The sequence below is a fragment of the Myotis nattereri genome (assembly GCF_964212035.1).
Source record: "Myotis nattereri genome assembly, chromosome: 4".
NCBI lineage: Eukaryota > Metazoa > Chordata > Mammalia > Chiroptera > Vespertilionidae > Myotis > Myotis nattereri.
The window spans coordinates 8,117,587-8,142,343 of record NC_138079.1 but is presented as its reverse complement, the minus strand read 5'-3'; the positions used below and the strand labels follow the sequence as shown (position 1 = coordinate 8,142,343).

General features: G+C 38.5%; 1 pseudogene across 1 annotated transcript; it reads right to left on the bottom strand.

Annotated features, from left to right (window-relative positions):
- Window positions 1-1,193: 1,193 nt before the first annotated feature.
- Window positions 1,194-1,724, bottom strand: LOC308518282 (large ribosomal subunit protein eL6-like; annotated as a pseudogene). The gene has a single exon. The product of its transcript is annotated as a large ribosomal subunit protein eL6-like (transcript).
- Between the last annotated feature and the right edge of the window lie 23,033 nt (window positions 1,725-24,757).

Genomic DNA, 24,757 nt, shown 5'->3' with positions numbered 1-24,757 from the left:
TAATTTTTTACCACGTGGACTTCAAACTTATTTTCTCCAATGAAAATATATTTTAAATGGCATCGCAGATTTCAAATAACCACATCTCTTTTCTCCTTTCAAAGTGCAGAATATGAAATGATTATTTCAGTTTAATTCCTTTCCCAGGCACCACCCTCTGGATCTTTTCCTCTTTTTAGCCTGTCCTTGTCTGTTCTGAAATATCATTGTTAGTAGCATTTTCCTGTTTCTAGAAACAAAAATAATTATACCTAAGCATCTCTATTTAAAAAACAATCTGTCTGTAGTGCTGACACCAGGTCATAGACAAGAGCTGACTCACAGGGTAATTGGGAAAACTTTTCTTTGCACATTTCTCCAACTTTGCACTGTTGTTTTCCCTACTGGCCACCCTGATTGTGTTCTTGCGTCCCAAACATTTTAGGTGAATTTACTTCTCCTTCTACTAATTTTCAGGTGTCTTGGTCTTTTTCTTCCTTGATTTTTTTTCTGTCTTTGAAAGTTAAGTTCTTGGACTTTATCCCCTGAGAGGTGTCTGCTGATCAAGACAAGTTCAGCAGGAGAGACACCTAATAACAACTTTCAATATCAGTGGGACCAACAGCCTAGTAGCAAGTTCTCAGTGACCTTTGGGTTCAATTTTTTAAAAAATCTGAATTAAAAGCATGCACATAAATTGTATACCATATACCTTTCTAGGTATCTTTGACTACAAAATAATATCACAGTTTGATCCCTAGTCAGGGCACATGCCCTGGTTGCGGGCTTGATTCCCCGGCGTGGGGTGTGCAGGAGGCAGCCAATCAGTGATTCTCTCTCATCATTGATGTTCCTATCTCTCTTCCTCTCCCTTTCTCTCTGAAATCATATATATATATTTTTTATTTTTTTAATATATTTTATTGATTTTTTACAGAGAGGAAGGGAGAGAGATAGAGAGTTAGAAACATAGATGAGAGAGAAACATCGATCAGCTGCCTCCTGCACATCTCCCACTGGGGATATGCCCGCAACCCAGGTACATGCCCTTGACCGGAATCGAACCTGGGACCTTTCAGTCCGCAGGCCGACGCTCTATCCACTGAGCCAAACCGGTTTCGGCAAGAAAAAATATATTTTAAAAATAATATCAACTTTCTGTTGTTGTTGTTTTTTTAACATATCAGTTATTTAATCGGGTTCTTATAAGAAATTCAGAACACCAGTTTGTGAGGATAAAGCCCATTGGTGAGAGTGAACAGAGAGTGGAGGTAGCCCTGGAGCTGAGGAACAGCTTTGATTTTTGGCAGAATTTGGGAGTCCACAGCTTTCTGGTCAACCTTGTGCTGTTCTGTAATCTCCTATTTCTCTTTCTCTGTGTCAAAGATCTCATCCTCCCGGTGTCTGGGCTTGCGCAGCTTCTTCTTGAAGTAAGCATCAGTGAGATGTTTGGGGATTTTCACACCACTGATAACAATTTTGGTGGAGGTGGCGATGACAGATTTCTGGTGTGTTCTACGAAGAGGAACTCGATTGAGGGACAGAGGTCCAGTCACAAGCAGCAAGCCACTGCCCAGCTGCTTCAGGAAAGCCACCCTCTTGCCTCTGTGGCGCCCGGTGAGGATGATCAGAATGGGCCCAGGAGGGATGCTGGCCCACAGACTCCGCACATGCTGACTGGAGGGTTTCTTGCTGTGGCTCAGCAGCTTTCGAGGCACATCTTCAATAGGGTAATATCTAGGCATTTTGCGGAGTTTAACCACTCGGGTACCACCATTCTTGTCGCCACCAACTGGTTTGTGACAGTAACAAGAACTTTCTCCTTTTTCTTTTCAATCCTGGCTTTAGGGGCCGAATACTTCCTCGTGTGCATGGCTTTTCGCCAATACATAGCTGACCGGGAGGATCTGCCTCCTCTGACGAGGACGGGGTTTCGGCTGCAGTGGGGCTTCCCCTTCTTAGGGGCCTTAACCTTGCCGCCTGCGTCAGCCTTCTTCTTGGCTTCCGGTTTCTTCTCCTTAGTGTCAGGCTTCTTCTCCTTGGTATCCGGCTTCTGTTTTCTTTTCACCCGCCGTCTGGCAAGGTGGGAAAAAAAGCAATAACATCAACTTTTAAGAGGCCTAGACTATGGCCACTACTCTGGATCATTCATTTGTTCCTAATAAAATACTGGTGTCTTTTCCAGCCCAGTATTGTTCCAGTAACAGGATGATATATATAATCTGACGGGTCATCTTTAGCCCTGTCACTTCCTAGCCCAGTGATGGCGAACTTTCTGAGCTCGGCGTGTCAGCGTTTTGAAAAACCCTAACTTAACTCTGGTGCCGTGTCACATATAGACATTTTTTTGATATTTGCAACCATAGTAAAACAAATATTTATATTTTTGATATTTATTTTATATATTTAAATGCCATTTAATAAAGAAAAATCAACCAAAAAAATGAGTTCGCGTGTCACCTCTGACACGCGTGTCATAGGTTCGCCATCACTGTCCTAACCAGTCAGTTCACTTCACTTTCTTCACTTTCTTATGTCATGTAACTGAATCACCTGTATCTTCCTCAAACCACGGTACAATCTTGAAGAATGCTTGCTTCCGTTACCTCTTGCTCATCCCGTTCAATCTCCTGCCAAGTCCAGCTCAGTATCTCTCCACAGGGGAACGCTTTTCTTGTATCTGGGCTTCATTCACAATCCCACTGTCATCACCATCAGTTAGACCACCTTTTCTTGCCAGAAATATTATGAACTTATCTCTCTGCTTCTTCCTATCTCTCCCCACTTCAAAGTAGTTTTTATCATGCTGCTGTCATAGTAACTGTCTAAAAATGTCACTATGAGTATGTAATTCTCCCATTAGGTGTATGGGCATTGAAAATAATAATTTCTGAGCCTTATAATTAAAGCATAATTTATCTAGAACTTAACTTTCTTTTTTCTTTTTTAAAAGTATCTGAGTATTTTTAAAAATATATTTTTATTGATTTAAGAGAGGAAGGGAAAGGGAGAGAAAGATGGAAACATCAATAATGATAGAGAATTATTGATTGGCTGCCTCCTGCATGCCCCCTACTGGGGATGGAGCCTGCAACCCCAGCATGTGCCCTTGACTGAATTGAACCTGGAACCCTTCAGTCTACAGGCTGATGCAGAGCTTAACTTTCTGACCTTTTCTTTCACTATTGACCTACAAAGTGAAACAAATCATGGCTTTTGCCAGGACCTGCATTGGAGATGGTGCCCTTGCAGTTAGCCTTCCCCGTGACCTCCTGACACTTACCTCAAGGCCTGTCTCAGATCACATTTCATTGACAACTTCTTTGTGGTTCCCACCTCCACCATTTGCACCCCATCATTCTCTAAAATATCCTTTGTGGAGACTGTACAGTACCGGTTCAGATAAACCTAAATTCAAACCCTAACTCTGTCCATTACTAATTTCATGACTTTGAATAGATTACGTATCTTCTTTAAGCCCTTTTAAAAATCTGTATAATGGAGGGAATATTTTCTTTTAATGTGAAGTTTAGATGAAATCATCTGTGTGTGATATACCCACAGGCCTGACATTATTAAAGATTGTATACAGGTTGCTCTTATTTAGTAACTCTTCTTTGGTATTAACTCTGGCTTTCCTTCTAGCCGCTTGAGGTCTTGGTACATTTTCTATTTAATTGCACATACACTGAGTGTATTACTTATTTTTTTAATTCATCAAAATAGCAATAAAATACCTAAATCAGGAGATTATGTAAAGTGCTGAAACTGATTATTTTAGGATGAATTAGATCCCCAAGTGGATTTAACATCTGTGAACAGATGCTACACATGGTCTGGCCACTCAAGATCTAGGCCTACCAGGTCTCTCTTAACCACTATTAAAGTAATTACCTGCATGCATATAAGCATAACCAATGGACACAAGACACTGGGGGTATGGAAGGCTAGGGGAAGGTAAAGGGGAGAAAAAAAAAGACATATATAATACTCTTTGTAATACTTTAAGCAATAAAACAATAAAAAAGTAATTACCTAAGCTGATACTTCTATGAGTTTATTTGATCAAATGTATAAAGGAGAGCTTAAGAACACAAAACTATAGGGCAAAAAATAGAGAACTGGAAGAAGTGAGAAACGAGAATGGTATTGGGCCATTGTCCCTGCACATTGCCCTAAACACATACATTCAGGCTGAATCCTAATTGGGAAAGTAACTCTATTATATTTTATTAAGAATGGAAATGCAAATGGAATTACCCACATTTCTAAGTGAAAACAAAATTATTTACATGATATACACAACCCAAGTGATTAGAGATTCATCTGCTACTATTAGAATTTGGGAGAAAGGGAGGGAGGAAGAAGCTGAGTACTTTATGACACCAGAAATAAATTAATCTTATGATACAAATGTGTTCTGGAATGCATTTACTGGGTGGTGAATATTCTATCCAAAACATGTAGTTTTATATACTTTTGAAGTTGGAAATTTTGATTTTTTATTACATGGAAAATAACTTTCTACAGAATTATCTCAAGCTTTAGAAAGAAAGAACAGAGTCCCTTCCAGGAATTTTCTTCAGTAGTAAAACTACTGTAAATTTGAGGGTATTTTGTTTTCTAAATGTTAAGTGGAAATTTAATCCTGGAGTAAACTTCTACTCTTAGGAGAGTGAAATCACTGTCATCTTTACATGAAAAACGTTGAATGAATCATGATCTATGATGGCTTATTTCAAATCTTTGGCAGTAATACAGAAATGTCTGAAAATCAGGCTCAAATAAATGACACAATGAAATGAACTTTGCTTTAGGACTGAAAAAGAATAAGTCTGTTTCATGTTGAAGGAGGAGAGGGCACACCCACAACAATCAGTTCACTGGTTATTTATGGAGGGTGGAATTCTAATAATATCAAAGTATATGAGCAAATAAAGGTTACATTGCGTATGTGACTCATCTAAACACAAGGGCCTTCCTAAAGGAATCCTGGCCTGGCCTGGGTGGTTCAGTAGTTGAGTGTCAACCTATGAACCAGTTCAATTCCCGGTCAGGACCTGCATTGGAGATGGTGCACATACACTGGGTGTATTACTTATTTTTTAATTCTTCAAAACAGCAATAAAATACCTAAATTGGGAGATTATGTAGAGTGCTGAAACTGATTATTTTCATACCTGATTGCAGGCTCAATCCCCAATGGAGGGCATGCAGGAGGCAGCCGATCAATGATTCACTCTCATCATTGGTATTTCCCTCCCTCCCTCCCTCTCCCTTCCTCTCTGAAATCAATTAAAAAGAAAAAAAAAAAGAATGATTCCTGAGGCTTGCCTTTTTGGAGTTCCAACTTTAATTTCCACTTGTGGATCTCAGATATTCTTTTTCATTGTGCCTAACATTTGGACAACTGAATACGGACACTGAATCTAGAATAGATCTTCCAGGAAGTCTCATTTCTTGAGGAAGGCCCTGAGTGAAGAGAAGGTGGGGAAATTGCAGTTGTGATTTGCATTTCTGTATCTCTTTTTCAGTTGTCATGAAATAATCCCATTCCTTCAATTGCTTTAATCCCTTTGTTATGCTTTGGCCCACTTTTTATTATTTCTTGCAAGAAAATAGCCCCCCCCCCCCCAACACACACACACACACACACACACACACACTTATTAATTGAATTCCTTTTTGATTCTTGTGAATTCTAATACATTTTTATCCATCTTGTGTTTTACTGCTCTTTATACTTTTTCTTATTTCATCTTGTTGTATTCTAAGGTCCTAGCACTAAATAACTTCAGATATGGCTTATTCTTAAGGCGAAGAATTGTGTCATTGGAGATTCTACATAGATCAGTTGACTTTGGTCTTTTCCATCTTAAGATGGGACTGGACCTATTTTCTGTCCATCTCAGCAAGGAGACCATGAAAACCATAGGTGTGAACATGTGTTAGGTTTGGGTGCTGGTAACACATAACGGGATTTTTTTCAGTCTCCATCTGGTTCTCTCAACCTCAGCATGATGATCACTTCACATCAGATAATTCTCTGTTATTGGGGGTCTGTGCTGTGCATTATAGGATAGATATTTGTCAGCATTCCTGGACTCTCTATGTACTCTTTGATAGTGGCATTTCCTGTCACTCCTATGGACACTATCAAAGATGTCTCTGACATTGCCAAATGCTCCCTGGAGAGCAAAATCACCCAGGTTAAGAACCTCTGCTTTAAGAGAACTGCACTGCAATGTAAAATTCCACATACCTTTTGCTTCCCAACTGAGTTTGTGGTTGATAAATAGAATACAAAGCAGTTTAAGTTGATTATTACTTATTAATCATTAGAGATCATTGATGATGTGCTTTTGGAAAGACTATAGTAGCCATTTCTACTAATGTCTACTGTATGCAGATGAGCCTTGTGAAGACCTATTTACGCTATGACAGGAATTTGTATTACCAAACCAATTTCTGTTCTGATTTCCTGTGAGTAGCTGTGACTTCAAACATGAACAAAGGTAAATGTAGCTGATGGTCAGACATCTAGCCAGGAATTTCTCCTTGAATGTTCTGATTAAAACATAGTCTGCCTTTTTTGAAGTATTTCCTTGAATCTTCTGGCTTTTATTGTACTTTCTCTTACCATGATTACCATCTGGGCCCTGGGTATCAATTATATATTGTATTACATTACTTTCTGACCGTAAAATAAACGTTAGAGTTGGCTTCCTAGTGAGATTACAAGCTCTATGAGCAAACATACTTCTCTTTTATAGCTCATGACATCAAATGGAAGTTACACTTATTAAAACAGGGCATAAACTTTGGAGACAAGCAGATGTGGTCTCTACTTAGGGTTCTATCACCCAAGGGCTAAGTAAACTTGCAAGCTACATAATCTCTCCATGAATAGTAGCCACTACCTGCCACATGTTTGAATTATACAACTAACTTTTGTGCATTCCAAGCAACCCTCTGATTTGAATTTAGCTTCCTATCCAATTTTCCATTTTGTCTAAAGAAAACAAATACACTGGTCATGCTAACTGGGTTGTCTGGATCCATGATTGCTATCATACTTAATTAACTGAATTAATATGTAAGCACCCTCATTTTGTACATTCATCTCTTGTGAGCCTGGTTCATCTAAGGCAGTGTTTAAGAGATGAACTTCTCCCATTATACTGATAAAATTAGATTTCAGAACCATGACGCTTAAGGACTTGGGAATGTGGGTAATGTTAGTGTAAATATCACATCCCCAGGCTACTTAGAGACCCTCTTTGGAAACCACCAACTTCCCTTCAGGGCCTCTTCAAATTGCAGGCTTGTTGGGTAGACCTTTTCTTGAAAGATTCCAAAAATGAATAGAGTCAGAGATCTTCCCTGTAGGAGCTTACCTTCAAGTAGTGTATGGGTTCTATAGCTGATGACTTTAGTCTACTTTTTTATACTCAAAAGTGATTTAAAGTGGTGCAATAATGTTTGTAGATTTACATAATTTAAAAAATTAAATTAGCATTGTATATATACAGAATTATTTTATATAGCTTGATTTCAAACTTTTAGACCACATTGAGCAAGTCAAAACTTTCTCTGTATGTCATTCTTGGCTTTATAGTTGATTTTATCTGGGGAGCATATTTGGGAGGATTATGTGAGCTGTAATTATGAAAATCTATTGTTCTGTACTTCAATAGATGTTTAATATTTAATAAAATATAGAAATAAAAATCCAAATAACTATCTGAATCTTATATTAATAAAGATATTTGTAAGAATGGATATTAGCAGAATTACATATTGACCATGAAACTCCTTATTTGACTTTTGGTCTTCTTTGCTATTGTAATTAAAAGTCTTACTTTTTTATGGAGCCACAATTTAGCCAAACTCCCATAAATTACCTTATCAAATTTTCAGAACTACTATATATGGTAGATATTGTCTAATTGTGCAAATGAAGACACTTAAGCATAAGAATATTAAGAAACTTGCACAATGAGATATAGAAAGGGCTAGGTAGCACCCTAAAAGAGAATTTTGCTGTTCAAGTTCATCTAGCCATATTTCACCAATACTAACTTTTAGACTTGTAGGTCACAAGAAACTATTAATATAATAAAGGCCATCTGTACTTGTAGGAGGTAGTGCAGCTTAAAAATGACAGATATCTGTGACCTCTGCCTAAGCTTGAATTTATAATAAATTCCTTATTTTCTTTCCCCATCCAACGAATAATGTCTTTACTGTAGAAGACATCTGAAATGATGTGACCTAAGGTGACTTCTAAGCTGGGATTTCCAAGCTACATTCTCATTTCTCCAGGGTCTCCACAGAATTGGCTCTTAGCCTTTAGATAAAGGAGGGTAAGGCCATTAGGTTACTGCTTTTCATTTCTAAATAGTGGAATACCTTCTATATATTTCATTTTGTGAAGCAAAGCACTTACCTATTTTTTAAGATAAAGTTTCAAAATCACTTTTCTGTTTGATCTCTGTTTGTAACAAAGGAAACTAAGGTTTGGGGCAGTGATGGCGAAACTTCTGAGCTCGGCGTGTCAGCATTTTGAAAAACCCTAACTTAACTCTGGTGCCGTGTCACATAGAGAAATTTTTTGATATTTGCAACCATAGTAAAACAAAGATTTATATTTTTGATATTTATTGTATATATTTAAATGCCATTTAACAAAGAAAAATCAACCAAAAAAAATGAGTTCGCGTGTCACCTCTGACTTGGGGAGTGTAAGCAATTGGCTCCAAATTGTCAGAGGGGAAAACCCAGGTAGTCTAAGTCCTAGTCCAATCTGCTTGTCAGCAAGACTTTGTATTGCTGGTCTCCAGGGATACAGTGTAGGTGTGGTACATTTGGTCACCCGACCTGGCCTGGCACTCTGCACACCCCCACGAAGTCGCTGCTAATTCACCTGACCTCAGTCTCTATTGGAACAGCAGATGCTCCTGGAATTTGTTCTTAGACACAACCTCTACTTGCAAGTATCTGATATAGGCTCTGACCTGCATTATTTGAAAGCCTCCGGGAATGTCAACACTGTACCTCCATGTTGTTTAAGGTCAAGATTAGAACAAACATTTGATGATAACACTTGAACTCAGAACTACAGCTAGGCAACCTGATTCATTCCACAGACATTTTTTCAGTGCCTACCATGTATCAAAGTTGGGATACAAAACAGATAAAGCTCCTTGATGTCACTGAACTTAACAAAAAATTGGGGTAAAAGGGATAAATCATGCAGAGAAGAGGAAATGGGAAATATTAGAAGGTATCCTACTATTTCACATAGGGTTGTTAGGACATTACGAAGATACATTTATGTTGCTACCTGATTACTAACAATATTTTCCTTTGCAATACTTCCAAATTAAGAATGGTGGTTTTAAAGTTTATTAAGAGAACACTTCTGCGTGCATATGAGAGAACTTCTTGAGTTTTAATCCTTTCTTGATTTCACTATTGTTACCAAAGAGTTTATGATTCATGCTTACAGATTAAAAGATCAACTCTCAAAGGATGATTCATTCTATAAACAAGATAATTTTTTTTTAATTTCAAGTAGCCAGTTATGCCCAGAAGCCACTGTCTCATTTTGAGATGGTCTTGCTGGGTCTCCAAGAAGATAGCTGGACTGGGCACTAATTCTGTCCTATGGCATCTGATTCCTAACCCGACTTGCATTCTGGCTAATTCTGTAGCCTCAGCTCTTCCAGTAGGCTGGTCTTAGACACTAATATGTCAGCCTGTGCAGGTTCTTGCAGAGCATGTTGAATAGCCTTTCAGTGACCCTAGACTCTTGGATGGGTGACTAGACTTCTGTTTATTCAATTCAAAACAAGAACTTAGATTGACTGAGTGCTTACTATGTACTAGATGCTTTATACCCGTAATTCTATTTACTAAAGGAAATTTAATAATCTTACTTTATGAAGAATAAACTAAGGTTAAGATATCTCAGCAACTTGCCGAAAGCCATGTGACCATCAAATGGATGGGCCAGGATTTGAACCCAATTCTGTTTTATTTCAAAGCCCAAGCTTGGAATTGTGGTGCAAGATTACTCTGCATAGGGCAGACTGTGTGCGTGCATATGTGTGTGTGTGTTAATTTCCTAGGCTAGGATAACAAATTACCACAATCATGGTGGCTTATAATAACTAAATCTACTCTCTCATAGTACCAGAGGCCAAAAGTCTGACATGAAGGTGCTGTCAGGGCCACACACCCCCAGCTTCTGGTGGATGCTCAGCATTTCTTCGCTGGTGTTTGTATCACTGCAGTCCTGCCTCCATCTTTATGTTGCCCTCCCCTCTGTGAGCATTTGGAGCTCCTTCTGAATTTTCCATTCCAGCTTTACAAGAAAATGTGGTTGATGTTACAGCTTCAATCCTCATTTAGACCTTTGGGCATGTCCTTGAGTACTTGGAACCCATAGGGGATGAGGGGTGAAAAATTAGGCTTCTGTAAGCTCCAGTTTGTAGGAAGCAATACACTTGGAAGTGGCTGCCTAGAGAATGAATTTGGAGCTATGTATTAATCTGCCGTCCAGGTAAAGGGTTTAGACATAGTTTATAGGTTTAAAAAAATAAATCAATCAAAAGAATGTCCCTGAGTATATCATCCACACATCCACACAAGTGTTCTTGGATAAGCATTTTTTTCTCAATATAAAGCTTCACAGAATTAAAGAGAATTTTTGCCTTGATATTACATATATATATATATGTAATATATATGTTTTAATATATTTTTATTGATTTCAGAGAGGAAGGAAGAGGGAGAGAGAGAGAAACATCCATGATGAGAGAGAATCATGGATTGGCTGCCTCCTGCAAGTCCCCCAGGGATCGAGCCCACAACCTGGGCATGTGCCCTTGACTGGAATCGAACCTGGGACCTTTCAGTTCCCAGGCTGATGCTCTATCCACTGAGCCAAACTGGCTAGGGCTCCCTTGGTTATATTAATGTGAAAATATGTCATTGTCTATTCATCAAAACTTATGCTGCCTTTTGTCAACTATAGCTGTGGCAACTCAGGATTAAAAACCACGTTGTTAATATTCTTCTAGAACCTCCATGCCTACCTTACTTTTCATTCTTGCTTCCTCTTTGCATCTCTGTGTTTGCCATTTAAAAGTCAATAAGAAAACCTTTCCCCAGAGCTTCAAACCCTAGGCTAAGTATCTTTACTAACCTGATGTCTTTACATTCAATTGTCAATGATTTTAACAATCTCACCTGGTTTCCGCTAACAGTATCTCCATATCATGTCAAGAGCTAAAAAGTGACTGGAAGCTATAAATCCAAACATATCAACAGATTGCTAGTTTGGTTTACTTTATACAAAACCTCTTATTTCATGGTTAAATTCTATTGCACTCAATTAAATCTCTTCTGAAGAAATGTGGTGAAGAAACCAATGATGACGTAGGGGGGGAAACTATGGCTTGTGGTCATCCAGTGGTTGGGATTGAAAATGTGCGGTGGTCATGTTTTGGCAGAGTTTGTTTGCCAAATAGAAATGTAGACGATTATCCTTACTTGTTATCTACAAGGTCTTTTGTTTATGTTACTTCTCCATAATGTGTATTTAAATGATCTGCTAAGAATGGATTGAGACATTTGATATTCTTTCTCTATTTCAGAATCTTTGTGCTCTGTCTGTGGTGACATTTAAGCTTGTCCTTTTTTTTGCAGTAACAGTAGTGATCATAGTATGCATTGTGTGTGTGGTTTTAAATCATTTCTCCTTTTCCTTTAAAAATTTTTTTTTTCATAGAGGGAGGAAGAAGGGAAGACAGAGAGAAACATCGGTGATGAAAGAAAATCATTGATCAGCTACCTCCTGCATGCCCCCCATTGGGGATCGAGCCCACAACCCAGGTGTGTGCCCTGACTGGGAATCGAACCGTGACCTCCTGATTCCTAGGTCGATGCTCAACCACCAAGACATGCTGCCAGGGCCTTAGTATGCATTGTTATAGGCACTTTTGATAGTGCTGTTGCTCAAAATACTTGATTCTCTCCCTGGAGGGATTGTAGTTTACATCTCTTTTCTGAAGGAGTGTTTTTCTTGTCTGTCCTCTTGAATTCATGCTGACTCTGGACAGTGAATTGTGAATAGAATTGATATGGAATATTTCTCTCCAGAAGGTTTTTTTTTAAAATAAATTCATAGTTGTCAATCTCTTTACCCCTCATAAGATCCAAAGAGAGAGGGAGGGAGGGATGGAGAGAGAGAGAGAGAGAGAGAGAGAGAGAGAGAGAGAGAGAAAGAGAGAGAGAGAGAGAGAGAGAGAGAGAGAGAGAGAGAGAGAGAGAGACTGTCCTCAGTCTGTGTGAGGAAGAGATAAACTGTTATAAGCCCACTGGAATCCTTTGAGTTGTTTGTTAGTGTAGAAAAATGCAGACTAAATTGATTGATAAAACCATTTTGACTTAGCAATTACATCTTTGGAAATTTATTCTCAGAAATCACTTCACAAATGAATCACCATGAAGAATTAGACATTCTCATGACATTGTTCTAAAAATATTAAAATATTAGAACCAAAACTTATCAACAATGATTTCATTAAATGATGACATATTTCTACAATATTGAGACATTTGATATTCTTTCTCTATGCAACCATGCCAAACCATGCAGTCATTAAAACTTAAAATGACAAATATTTACATATATACTTTTATAAAATCATATATGCACATATCTATATTGGTATAATATAACAGAAGGATATCCAACATACATTGCTAAGAGAAACATGAGGTCATAAAAGGATATAGCACAACTGATCATATTTCAGCAAAATGATATACTCATCAAAAGAATGTATTCTTTTTTAAAATTAAATCTTTATTGTTGAAAGTATTACATATATCTCCTTTTTACCCCCATTGACCTCTTTTAGCACCCCCAAACCCAGGCCTTTACCACCCTATTGTCTGTGTCCATGGCTTATGCATATATGCATACAAGTTCTTTGGTTGATCACTTCCCACCCACCCACCCTCCCCTGCCTTCCCTCTGAGATTCGACAGTCTGTTCCATGCTTCTATGTATTTGAGTACCAAAATATATTTGTGGGAGTATAATGATTATAACAAACATCAAAGGCAGACTGAAAGAGAAGAGAGGCGAACCCATAAAATTATGCCAGGAAGGCTTGTGGGCATATGTAGTATAAAAGATATGCTGTGGTTAGCTTTACCTTTTGAATAACATAGAAAAAGCACAGAAGGACTATACTGATTATCATCCCAGTTTTGGGGTTTCCTTTCTCCAGCTGAAGGAACGGGAACTTCAATTCAAGACCATGTACTTTAGGTCACATTTCTGATTTTAGCCACTCCCACGAAGGGTATTATTTCCTTACGTAATTCCTGCAGTCTTTGAACTTGGGATTGTAATTAATATGTTCTCTGAAAAAGAGTTGATGTGCCCTATGTCTGTACACAGTTGACACCTACTTCTTGTGATTATATTTCCTTCAAAATTGTAATAATGTGTATAAAGTCAAGAGTCATGGAATACAACATTATTTACTTATACTTGTAAAGACAGTATTGTATAATGGTAAAGACATTGGACATGTACATTTGTATCCCTACTTTGCCATTTAACAGTTCTGCAAACTTAAGTTACCTCAAATCACTAAGTCTTCATTTCATCATCTGTAAAATAGAGATAAAAGTATTTACAATACCTAATAGGAATTTTTGAGGATTAAATAAAATCCTATATAATAAAAGGCTAATATGCAAATTGTCCCCTCAACCAGGAGTTTGACCAGGGGATGGGCTGGCCAGCCAACCTCCTGTATCCCCTTCCCCCCCTAACTGCCCCCCCAGCTGGCCCGGCCTGATCAGCCTCAATTGGGTCAGGCCAGCTGGACCCCACCCGTGCATGAATTTGTGCACCAGGCCTCTAGTCTATAATAATAAAAGCATAATATGCTAATTAGACCAAACATCCTTCTGGTCATCCTTCCATCCTTCCGGATGAAGCTGGGGCTGTGAGGGAAGCCCTGGTCCCGGGTGCCTGAGAGAAGCCGGTGTTGGCAGCCAGGGGAAGGAAGGCCTACTCTTGCATGAATTTCATGTGTCAGGCCTTTAGTGTTATATAAAGAACTTAGCATAGGCCCAGCTGGCATGGCTCAGTGGTTAATTGTTGACCTATGAACCAGAAGGTCATGGTTCAGTTCTGGGTCAGAGCACATGTTTGGGTTGCTGGTTTGATCCCCAGTGTGGGGTGTGCAGGAGGCAGCTGACCAATGATTTTCTCTCATCATAGAAGTTTCTCTCTCTGTCTCTCTCTTTCTCTCTGAAATCAATAAAAATATATTTTTTAAAAAGGAAAGAACTTAGCATAGTACCCAGAACATTGGAACATAGTAAATCTTCAAGACGTGTAAGCAATTATGGCGATGATGATGATGGTGGTGGTGGCAATGCCTGTATGAAAGAGTCTACTGGGAAGACTGATTAAAAATAGCTAGGTATGGCCTGGTGTATTTTAAGTTCTCTGCAGAACTGGCATATATTTATAAGCATAGTTCTATATATGAGTTTTTATATATTTATCTTGTTTATAGAATGAAGTCCACAGAATACTTAGGACCCTTCCAGGGAAAGGTTCTAGCCAAATAAGGTCCTGTTTCCAAGTCAAGTAGGAATCTGTCGAAGGAGCTGGAAAACTAAAAAAGCCAGTGCAGTGCTGGGTCAAATTAACTAGGAGATGCAGCACAGACACTTGCCGTCTGCTCGCAGCATTCTTCTGGTACAGTGCAATGCAGGGCAATCAATTCCAGTCACAGAGAGCCTCTTCTCTAAGTTGCTCTGCAGTAAAATGGAAGAAACGGGCCATTCCCTTCCAACTGAGCATGTATTTTCCTTTTCCTGAGTACTCCTCACATTCTACCTGAGTCTAACCATCAGAGATCTTACATTTTCCAAGTTCAGTCGGCCTTCAATTGACATATTCTAATATCCCATTCTACTACCTCTCTTTTCTCATTTTCTTTTGTAATTTCATCCTCCTTTTCTCTGACTTTCTTAACTTTAAGCAGTGTAGTTTCCTAAGGTTCTACCCTGGGTCCTCTTCACCATTGCTCTGTGATTTCTTTTCCTAGACAATGTAGGATAGCCACGCCCATAGTCAGCTCTCCATTGATAATTCAAGCTTATATGTTTTAACCTTAACTTCTGAGCACTACACCATATATTCAACTATGAACAGGTACACTAGTATACTTTCTCAGTACTTAAAAATGGACATATCCAAAACAGTATTTATCTTCAACTATCGCAAATGAGTTTTCTTTCATTATTTTCTATCTCAACAAGTGGTACCAAAATACACAATCTTTACAGGTCAGCATCTTCAGTGTTTTCTTCTCCTTTTACATCATCCCATATCCAAAGAATTATTACATCTTACTGAAATTAAACTGATACTTTTTGAATATTTAACTGATTCATCTACTCCCTTCACTACTGCATTCACACTAGTCAAAGTAACCATCAACATCCTTCCCCAACAAGCCACAACTATTCTCCCCCATCTGTTCTTGTCGTTTTTGGTCCGACTTTCACATAGAAGCCAGACATCATTTTTTAAAAACTTTTTTATTTTGAATAATTATAGATTCATAGGATCTTGTCAAGAAATTTTCAGGGAAGTCCTACAACCCTTCCCTCAACCTCCCCCAATATTAACACCTTATGCAAGTATAGTACAATATTAAAATCAAGAATTTGACATTGCTATATTCCAGATTTATTCAGATTTTACCAGTTATTCATGCACCTGTGTGTGTGTGTGTTTGTGTGTGTGTGTGTAGTTCTGTGCAATATTATCACAAACGTAGCCTTGCACATCTACCATCACAATCAAAATCATTTTATCAAGGAGGTCTCCTTTGACTCCCGGCACCTGCTTAGACCCCTCTGTTAGGCACTCTAATAGCCACTCTGCCCTCCCCTTGTCCATCCCTCACAATTATAATTCAATAACTACTTGCGTAAATTAGTTATTTAATATCTCTATTTGGTGCTATAATGCAAACTCAGGGTTTAGAGCTCTCTAGTTCATTACTGTTCCCACTGCTCACCAAGTATTTGAATACATGCATAATTTTCATTGCTTAGATCTTTAAAATTTAGTATGTATTTGGAACTTTCTGTCTAAGACGTTTTATTGAATTTATTGGGGTGACATTGATTAATAAAATTATATAGGTTTCATGCGTACAATTTTATAATACATCATCTGTATATTATATAGTGTGTTCACCACCCAAAGTCAAGTCTCCTTCCATCACCATTTATCCCCCCATCCCCTCCTCCATCTCTGTAGACCCTTCTTTCCCTCTGGTAATCTCTGTCTGTGTCTATGAATTGGTTTTATTGTTTGTTTGTTTTTTGCTTAATCCCTTCACCTTTTTCTTTTGCTTATTCCCTTCCCAACACCCCCTTTCTTCTAACAGCTGTCTGTTTTCTGTGTTCCATTTTCAAAATGGTTGTAGTCATTAATAAGATATTATCAAAACAGTCTTGAAAGTTTAAGAAATTAAAAATTACACAGTAGTTCAGACAAAGTGTTTTGTTTTATTTTTTCAAAGCCAAGTATGAGGAAGTTCCTCCCAGCTACAATGGAGAGTTCATAGTGAAAATACCTCTTTCTCGTTTCATGGCAGGTCAATAATTTGTCCTAAAGAATAGCATTCAATAATTTCATTCACAGTTATTTACTTCAATCAGTCAAGCCTGGAGCAAGAATTGTGATGAACAAGACGGCCTAGTTTTGCTTTGATCAAACTTGGATGTGGAAAACACAAAGATTATCTGCATTAAAGGAATAACACCATGATGTCAGATTACTTTACCCCTTATTCGAATGAAAACCAACAACTATGGTGTTTGCTATTGAGAATTAGTTTCAGTTCCAATATTTCTAATTTTTGCACAACTAAAAGAAACAGAAAAAATATCTGTTTGAATAATGAACAGCAGAGTTCAGAGAATAGCAGCGTGTTTGAAGAGGAATGTTGGGATGTTCATAGGACGGTAATTTTCCCTAAATCTGTAGGGGATTTGGTGTATTCTGTTTGGATTAGTTACTTCAAAATAGAGGAAAAAGATCTCAAGTAACAATGTGTTGCATAATGTTGCAGGAAATCCTGTGTACAAAGTAATGCCACTACCAATGTAAAGTTGCTTTTATTTCTTTAGCAGAGTTTATAAACTGAATTTTTGTTCCAGTAAATAGACTGCAGCAATAGTTTTAAGGAGAGGGGAAGTGGTAGTTCCCCAGCATTTCCTAACATTAAATAAAACAAAACTCCAAACCCTCTGAGACTGTTGTCATCTTTCCTTCAGTAAAAACTAATTAACCTCAGTTCACTTGTTTGCCAGCATCCCAGTGAGAAGAGTAAATTGTAATTGCCGGGAGCGGGTCCATCCTTGCTGCTTCAAGGGACCTGGCATATATGGCATACTGTTCTTAATATGTTTGCTCACCTTCTTGGCACTATGTGTTTTAACCAAGGTCTCCTCTCTGAGAAAGGTTGTTTCCCCAGGTAGGGATTTTCCCCTGAAGTTAGGGAGGGAATAAAACCTCTTAACTAAGTGCCAGGCGGGTAATTAATCACTTTAACTACGAACAATCATGCTTAAGCTACAAAATCTTTACTCCCTGGAATGGAGATAAGAAACGCCCTAACCTTTGGAATAGAGATTGATAGGATTGGAATCAACTGGTATAAATACAGAAGTAAGAAGACAGAACTTAGAAGACAGAACCTACACACAGAACTGAGAAGACAGAACCAGGAGGCACAGAACCTACACAGAACGTTCTCTAGAGACAGAAGAACTTCGCTGGAGAGAACATGGCAAAAGATCCTGGACAGAAACTGGCCTCAGAACCTAGAGACAGAACCTAGCGAGAGAACATGGCAAAAGATCCTGGACAGAACCTGGCAACAGCACTTGGCAAGAGAACCTGACTAGAACCTGGTGACTGAACCTGGCTGGAGAACCTGGTGACTGAACCTGGCTGGAGAACCTGGACAGAACCTGGCTGGAGAACCTAGCGAGGGAACATGGCTACAGAACCTGGCTGGAGAACCTAGCAAGAGAACATGAACACAGAACCTGGCTGGAGATCCTAAGCAGAACCTCTCTGGAGATCCAGACCAGAACTTGGCTGGAGATCCTGGCTAGAGATCCTGGCTAGGCTGCTGATCAACTGAACGCTGCCTCCTTGTCATTCCTTCTTCGCCGACTCCGTCCACACCTTTGGGGACCCCTGGACCCGCTGGGGCTGGACCCCAGCATGTAACATTTTACTATTCTGGTCTTGACCGCTGGAAACATGGTTGAAAAAGATGCTGATGAGGCCATCGCAGAGCTCTCCGGCAGGTCCTTCTGCCGAGGCCGCCTCCTCATTGGGAAGCGGAGGAGGAGCAAAACTTGAAGATACTTCATTCTGACTTAGTCCTCAGTACTTTCTTACTCCTACTTTCTTCTATAATGCCAATTTATCTGTGGCCAATTCACTCTTTTCTCCATTGAGACACTAAATGACTAGTAATTCACTTGAAGGGAAAGAGGCAAGCTAAGTTCCATAAAGGTACCTCCATCAACTTTTTTACCTTCTCTGATCTTTATTTGTCATGATACCACACTGAACTGTTTGTTTATTAGATCCATTTGACAAATGTGTATTCAGGAACTACTACTGGTGGGTTGTGTGTTAGACATGATGGACACAACGCTGAGCAAAACAAAAAGGCATTATTTCTTCAACTAAAAAACATAGTCTAGTAAGGAAAAAAGACATCACTCATACAATTATAAAAATTAAATGTAAAAGTAATTTGTAATAATTGCTAAGGATAGACACATGGTACTATTGTAGCCACTAAGAAGGGGGATGGAATTAGGTGGGAGATAAGGACGACTTCTCTGAAGAAGTAACATTTGAATTGAAATCTGAAGACAAGTAGAAATAGCTATAATAGCAGCAGGCAGTATGCTTAAACACAGGGAGTAGATGAGGCCTAATTGTGTCTATATTTAATTAAAAACTTAAGGGTTGATCTGGCTTTTCCAAACATCATATTTTTCTTTCCAGAACAAAAAAATGGATGTTAGTGATACAAATTTAGTTGCCTATAGCCGTGGTCGGCAAACTGCGGCTCGCGAGCCACATGCGGCTCTTTGGCTCCTTGAGTGTGGCTCTTCCTAAGCCTTAGGAGTACCCTAATTAAGTTAATAACAATATACCTACCTATATAGTTTAAGTTTAAAAAATTTGGCTCTCAAAAGAAATTTCAATCGTTGTACTATTGATATTTGGCTCTGTTGACTAATGAGTTTGCCGACCACTGGTCTAGAGTATTCAATTATGGTAATACTAGCTACTAAAAAATGAGACACAATTTCAGCGGCTTGACGTTATAGAATTTCTTCCAGTCATGAGTCCATTGAGCATGTTTCTGCTTGGTGGTAGCCTTCCACAAAGTGTTCCAGGTACTCAGGATCCTTCTGTCTGTGACTCCACCATCCACGAGGGTCCAGCAGGTGGAAGGAGACAGTGAAGAAGGCACACCACCCTCTTTAAAAAAAAATTCAAGTTCCAAAGTAGCACATATCATTTTGCTCACATTTTATTGGTCTGAGCTAGTCATGTGACTATGCCTCTATGCAAATGGGTTCTGGGAAATGTACTCACTAACTGGGAAGATAAATCTGAGCAAAACCTACTATATTCTAGAAGGGGGAGCATAAATTCTTGTGTGGACAACTCACAACTTTGTCACACTTACTCAATGAATGCAAACTGCTGATTTGCTCTTTCAATACATTTTCAACCTTGAATTTCATCACTCTCTAGACAGTTCTGCAAACTTTTCAAAAAACCGTATCAATTTTTAATTTAACAAAACACATGCCATTTGACATTTTGAAATAAGGTATGCAAATCTTCATGGCGATAGGTATTTTTATGATATTTTTATAAGAGGAAAATATTCCTTAGCAGGAAGAAAGAAATTAGTCAGAATGCTTGTCTTTAATAATTTTTCTGAAATCTTAAGCAACTAGTTAAGTCTAATGAGTACAGAGAACATTCTTAATTTTTTACAGTTTCCTTTTTAACCGTAAACCTCTATTCATTTGTTACAGGAAATTAAACGAATTTCAATGTCTGAAAGTTCAGTTTGAGGTATTTTATTGTTATCATTCTTGAAAACCCATTGGTTCATGTGAACTTTTGCATAGTAGAATTTATACTGTGAGTTTTTATCAGCAGACTTTATAACGGAAAATACCACAGAAGTGTGTGTATGTGTTTGGTTTGCCTGGAAGGAACTTTAGAGAGATCAGATAAGAGTGGGGAAGGCTAATAAAGTGGGAGAAATTAGTACACATTGTGCCACCCAGAGCCCTGGAGTGAGCGGCAAATGTGACTTTCACCCCAGAAACCTTGAGAGTAGAAATAATATCTGACTCATCCATTCCAGTGAGGACAAGTAACTGGAAGTCTCCCGTCTAAGAACCATAAGGCAGCAGGGCTGAGATCCTGATCAGATGCACATAAATTTCAGCATAACTGGCAAATGTCTGGAGAGTGCTTTGGGATTTCCAAAGTGCTCCCTGGGGTTGATACTTATCACTCCTGCAGCACCGCCAGAAAGAGAGTCAGACAGTTATAGCATGGTCTTGTGTTCTAGGGGTGTGTGTGTGTGTGTGTGTGTGTGTGTGTGTGTGTGTGTGTGTTTTCTAGCACTTCAGAGTTTTGTGACCACGCCTGAATTTATTTCTGAGTCTGCTTCTTTAGCTCTAAAATAGGAACAAAATTCTTGTCCTTGTCAGTGTCATGAACCACACATGGAGTAATATATAAAGACAGACATATTTTTATAAATTTTAACTGTTCCACAAATATAAGGCAATGCTATTATTTGGCTTCTTCTTTCCTGTTGGTTTTTAGATTCCAATCAAATCCAGAGATAAATGGATCTAACCTAATGGGGTTGAGCCTAACAAAAATTGGTGCTTGGGATTATACATTTGTTTTACAATTTTCTAACATTAACATAAGTTGGCCAACTCTCCTTGTTTGTGCAAGATTTTCTGGATTTTATCACTGAAAGTCCAATGTTCTGGTAAACCCCACAGCTGACCCTACCTTTACTTTCTGATTGTAAGCATCTTACAGAGAAATGGCTTTTAATCTTTCTTATTGTTAATATGAAATATTCCTTTGGAAAGAATATCTTTGCCATATGAGTTTATCCATTTGTTTTTCAGAATATAAGACTTCCAAACAAAACAGATGCCTAAACAGTATATAATACAGTTCATGTGCCTACATAATGACATAGGACTTAGACACAGAGATCTATGTTCAGTTCCTTGCTCTGCCAGTTAGTAGGTATAGTAATCTCCATCCAGCACTTATTACATTTGATTGACATTATTTAACCGTCTGTCTCCCTCATCAGATCTCAGCAAAAATCCAGTCATGTTCCTCTTTGATTCTGTAGCATCTAGCAGGCTGCCTGACAGGTTGCAGACACCCGGGTAGTGTCTAAACTGAAATATGGAGCTTAGGATTCCACGGCTCAACCCTTATGAGAGTCAGGTTTTTGATGAGCAATCAAATGTACATAATGAAATCTTCATGTAAGCCTCTTAGAGTTTAGTGAGGCTTAAATGAAATAATATGAAAAATGTGAATTCCTTTTGTAAACTACAAAGTATAATACAATTTAAATTTAAGAAAAGATTGACAATATTTAATAGCTCTAACATTTAAATTTGTTAGTCTGCCATGACTCCTGGATTTTTTTTAATTTGGTCTTTGAATATTAAATTTGTTTTCCTAGACAAGAGTTTATGTCATCTATCTTATATATAAATGACCACAGGACAAGGAAAGCAGTCTTCCTGTCACGGATACAGGCACTTATAAATTAATATCATCGTATCTAAATATTAAAAGAAATGTGGATACATTTAACTTCAGTCCTATGTATTTCCTGGAAGACTTCACTCAAGAGAAATCTATATTAATATTGTGTAATAGTTGGTAAGTCAATGAAACTGAAATGAATTATATATATAATTCACAATTGTCCCGCCCACTGTATTCCTGTTTAGAAAGTCTTGCTTAAATGCTATCATGTCCAGCACTTGATTTTGGTAGCCAGTTGCTGGTACTATATTCTTATGACAATTCTCATTTAGTTTTTCTTTGGTTCTGAAAAATCTATCAAGAACTCAGAGCAGCTTCACTGATGTGGAAGATAGCCTTTGGCTTTGCATATCGATTAATTTAACTTAAGGGATAATTTTTGGATTATCTTGATGATGGAACAGGAGGCTTGCTGGGGCTGGCCAGCAGACCCTGAGTGACAGATGAATGGATTACTCTGACACAATGTTTGCTGTGAAGGAGAGGCTAAGGGACTGCCTGGCTAAAGGAACCAGAGAAACTTCAATCGCCTGGCTTGCTAGGCATTTGTTGTACCAGCAGTTTGAGATAAAGTTTATCTTTTAGATAAAAATCAGTGGGGTAAATAATCTTGAGAGGACACACATGTTATAGTGTCTTTTAAGCAAGGACACCCAAAAGATTAAGCATAAGGATTCCAGTAAACACCTGGGGGTCTGCTCGTCACAGACTTGTTTGGAAAGGTCAGGAAGAATTAGGGGCACTGCCTTTGGTACTCCCTTAAGTCAGAATTCTGATAAACAGGGCAGGCAGCCTTCCACACACTTCCCTTTTCTCACAATGTCCTCCTTACAAACTTCCCAACCAAGTCTCATGTGCTCCCCAATAGAGGCTCTTTAGTTTCTTCTTGCAGGATGCAATGTTTAGGATTCCTCCATCACTAAGTACTCTCCTATTACAGTGATCTCAAGTGGGGCCCCACACAGAGGAGATTATTCTAGAACCTACCATTTCCCCCTGGTACTTATACTACCTCCTTTCTGAGATAGTTGGAGGGAGAACATGGTGTTTGGAGTCCATAACTGGAGTTGAATTGAACTATTCTTTTGTATTACAGGCTCTCTAAAAAAGAGGACACAAGAGACCTGGGATAGACTGGGAGGACTCCTAACATCAACCTGAACTTTGAGTTGTAAAAGCTCTAGTGGAGGGTAGTGGGAATGAAGTAAAAACCAACATGGATATGGCCAGTAAAAGATAAGATGTGCTGACTTCCTAGGTCAAGTTGTTAGGAAGAAGGGTCTAGAATATTCATTCTTTCATGCATTCATTCCTTTATTCAACAAATATGTATTTTTTACCTGCTATGTATCAGGTGAGCTCTAGGCTTATAGCTGTGACTCTGATAGATCTTTGCTTTCATATAACTAGCATGTGTTTTTTTTATGTGTTGTTGACTGGTTGGAGGACACTTGCTGTAGAATGTGGTTTGGCCAATCTGCTTGATGAGAAATGGTATTTCGTCATTGTTTCAATATTTATTAGAAATTCATAAGGAGCTTGAGTCAATTTTTATATGCTTATTAGCCATAAAAAGTTTGTGGGTGATTTACTTGCTCTTATGCTTTTTCTGTTTTTCTATTGGCGTTTGGAATCAGGTAGGTCATGGTACTTCAGTATATAATGAAGTAATAATAGTATTACAACCTTAAAGAGAATGAGGGAAATGATATGAATTAAATAGAAATATAATTATGCCATATTGTTAAGTAAAAATAGTGCTGTATGGTATGGAAAGTATAATTTCACTTCATTTTTCATTTGGACAATATATATATATATCCTATATAATAAAAGGATAATATGCAAATCGACCGAACAGTAGAACAGCCGGTCACTATGATGTGCACTGACCACCAGGGATCAGATGTTCAATGCAGGAACTTCCCCCTGGTGGTCAGTGTGTTCCTACAGGGGGAGCAGGCCTAAGCCGTCAGTTGGACATTCATAGCGCCGCCGCGGAGGTGGAAGAGGCTCCCACCGCTGTCACTGTGCTTGCTGGCAATGAGCCTGGCTCAGGGCTTCTGGGTTATGGCCTAAGCCATGAATCAGACATTGCCCGAGGGCTCTCGGACTGCAAGAGGGCACAGTCCGGGCTGAGCGACCCCTCCTCGCCAAGTGCACGAATTTTGTGCACCGAGCCTCTAGTATATAAAGGGTGTCCCAAAATTCACGCAAGAAGTAATTTTAATAGAAAACAAACAGTTTATAATTGAAAATTGTAAACTTTTTATTGATTCATAAAATATACCGTATAAGGTTATGTATGGAATAGCATATCAGGTAAATGGCCTCCACGGCTTTGCTGGCACATACGCACTCTTGTTATTGCCTGAGCAGCCGCATTTTCAAAGAAGAATGGTCCAATGATGTCTCCAGCCCAAAATCCGCACCAAACAGTGACACGTTGTGGATGCATTTGTTTCTCAACAATCACTCATGGATTTTCTGAACCCCAAATGCAACAATTTTGTCGATTAACCAAGCCATCAATATGAAAATGAGCCTCATCGAAATTCAGCCACATTTATGCAAAACGGTCATGGAAAATTTCAACACAAGTGTGCATATGTGCCAGCAAAGCCGTGGAGGCCATTTACCCGCTATTCTATTCTGTACATAACCCTATACTATATACTTTGTGAATCAATAAAAAGTTCACAATTTTTAATTACAAATCTGTGTTTCCTATTAAAATTACTTCTTGCGTGAATTTTGGGACACCCATTATAT